This window comes from Sinohyriopsis cumingii, chromosome 12 (genome assembly GCF_028554795.1).
Source record: "Sinohyriopsis cumingii isolate HCF-2022 chromosome 12, ASM2855479v2, whole genome shotgun sequence".
NCBI classification, from domain to species: Eukaryota; Metazoa; Mollusca; class Bivalvia; order Unionida; family Unionidae; genus Sinohyriopsis; species Sinohyriopsis cumingii.
The window spans coordinates 70,157,395-70,160,413 of NC_142972.1; the positions used below are offsets into that span (position 1 = coordinate 70,157,395).

The following is a 3,019-nucleotide window of genomic DNA, read 5'->3' on the forward strand; positions in this document are numbered from 1 at the left end:
GTATAAGAGATGGAGTTGTTAATACAACCATATTAGTTATAGAAATATCTAAGAAACAAACTAGACAATGCTCCATACATTTCTGAAACGAAGACCTTGAACTGTGAACAATATTAAATATACCGAGTATTTATTTATACGTTGTAGGGTATCATTCGTATTTTTAAAGGACTTGTATTAAAGTTAAAAAGTATCTCATTCTTCCGATGTTTTAAGTGAAGAACACTGTATTTCTGTATGAACATCTCTCTCTCTCTCTCTCTCTCTCTCTCTCTCTCTCCACAATTGCACGTACATTTGCAATATCGTCAGTAAACCTAATACTTATATGAACGGAAAAATTGGGGAGGATGTCCAAAGGGGTTTCGGTGTTGAGGGGTTCCACTGTGCATATATATTAGCATATCTATGTCTATGTATAGATTATCCCATTTTGATGAGATTGAAAGATCTCTGATCCCCAATGAGATTGTTATGAAACGAGAAGAAATGAAATAAGAATAAAAGAAACTAAATGAGAATAAATGAAAAAAATAAATAAATAGATAAATAAATAATAAATAAATAAATGAATTATTAATAAATAAAACACGTACATAAATAGATATTTAAATAAATAATATATCAATAATAAATAAAAAATTAAAACTAAATAACAAATAAATAATACATTAAACATTTATAAATTTATCATGAATAAATACATAATAAACAGTTTTCAGATAATGATTAATAATTAATGCATACTAAATAATAAATAAATAAATAAATAAATAAATAAATCAACGTTGTGTTGTTATTTCTTGTTGTTTAACGTTTCTAAGTATAATAAAATAATAAATTCTGCTGTCGTTGTTTGAAAATAAGTTGTTTATTGTTATTATTAATATGTGACCTACGCATCAAAAGTACAGTATAGTTCCACTGGGGATTGAACCCAGGACTTCTGCGTGTAAAGCAGACGTGATAACCACTTCACCATGGAACTCCTTGCTTTAATGCTCTCATGGGATGGTAAATATATATTGGTAAATCCTAATAAGACCAGATTCAGAATACCTTAAAATAACGCCCTCGGGTTATCTCGCAAAATCTCGAACTTCCAAAACGATGCATTCACTTGTAAGAGAACAATCCAAATGTCAGAACTTAGCCTGGAGGATTTACATTGTTTAAAACGTCAAAGAATTAAAAGAAAACTTCAATCTGTTTAGCGTCAGCAGACAAATGGCTATGATAGTGTCGCGTACGTACACCCTAATTTGCAGGAAAAGTATGCATCATAGTTGTAAAAAAGAATGATTTTATTTTAAATTAAAATAATAAAATAAATTGAATAAATTGACTTTAAATTAAACGAACAAAGCTATAGAATATTGTAGTTTCTTTAAATTAACTTCCAATACAATAGAATAATATTATACCGAAACTATCCAATAATGTTAAGTTAATTAAAATACCAAAAAACAATCGAATACTGTTTTAAAATTTAAATGTCAAAACTAAAGGAAAATTTTTTTTTAAAATTAAAATTGTTTAGATAATTGTCAGACTTAGATCCAGGATACTGAAAATCGGTTTATGTAGACATTTTCAGGGTTTTGAAACTAACATTATTACATTGGAGACTAGTAGATATCACTAAAGACGAAAGTTGGTCTTAGTCCAGTGGGACTAAGGGGAAATTGGATATTAATTTAAGTTCAACAGAAAGGGTGGGAGGTGAGGTCTGCTGTCTTCTGAATTTGCAAGAAGTGTTTTTTTTCCCACTGCATTTAGTTAAAGTTTATTTAAATTCCATACCTGAAACATTGCTTTGATAGCAAAACTGTCTATACCTCTAAACATGCATTAATAGCTAAATTGTATATGCCACTAAACACGCTTGATAGATAAACTGTATATATCTCTAAAAGATGATTTGATGCATATTACTAAAGCTTCAAAGAGCTTGTTTAATTGGCTTGGTGCAAAAGAAGATAAAATACATTCTTAAAAATTTTTTTCAGTATAAAATCAATTTCAATGAGATATTTTTATTTTGCTTGTCTATGCATGTTATTTTTTATAAATCTACTGGGGGAAATAGCATTGACGCCCGCAAAAAGGGGAAATTGTCCCCACTCCCTGGATTTCATCGCGAAAGAAGATTTGGCCTACATCCGTAAAACTTAATTGCTGATCACTATAAGTTTGCCTCCTCACCCAAAAAATAATTCTGCGATCGCCCTTGCATGAATATTATTGTTATTATTTATTATTATTATTATCATTATTATTATTATTATTTTGAATGCTCATATTTTTTATCAACATTAAAGTACATGTACACGATTTCATGATATTATTCAGACTTTCCAACTCCGATCTCCACTTCCAAGTAAATATATAGAACATTCATCAAGCAGTGATAGTCCCGTTTTGAGTTTTAGCGTCCGATATCAGGAGCGGCAACTTGTCCGTAAAGGGTATTGTGAAAGGGGTCCATTGTAAATTCAGATTTGTTAAATTTCTCATTAAAGAGTAGCAGAATCCAAAGCTACTACAACTTTCTAACATCAAATGTAAATACGTCACTGCATTACAGTTGAAAATTTTATCAAGGCAATCACACGCACTTTCTTCTGACTGGTTTCGTCTCAGGTACCGTTATACACATCCTCTGTATGATGAACTTAAAATAGTGTCTCCGTCTGGAGGCGATGTTTGTCGGAAAGCGGACAAGGAAATAGCCAAGATGGATTTGAAGAAAAGAAACAATTTTAAAACATTTTTTACATTATATTTTAAGTTATCAAACTCACAATAAACACAACATCGATCAGTTAGGAATTTTGTTCATAAAATTGTTCAATTTTGGTGTTATTTGCCTCATTTTCTAACAGTCATACAATTTCACAGCCTGGAGCTCAAAATACAAATTCTTCTTAGCCTAGTACCTTAGCGTCCTATGATGCTCCGATAAGGCAATTTCAGTACAACTCTACGGGAAAATGATATTTATTTTCAATGGAATTTT

At 30.2% G+C, this 3,019-nt stretch overlaps 1 non-coding gene across 1 annotated transcript; it reads right to left on the bottom strand.

Moving 5' to 3' along the window:
* Positions 1-916: 916 nt before the first annotated feature.
* Positions 917-988, bottom strand: Trnav-uac (transfer RNA valine (anticodon UAC)). The gene has a single exon. It is a non-coding gene; the product is annotated as a tRNA-Val (tRNA).
* Between the last annotated feature and the right edge of the window lie 2,031 nt (positions 989-3,019).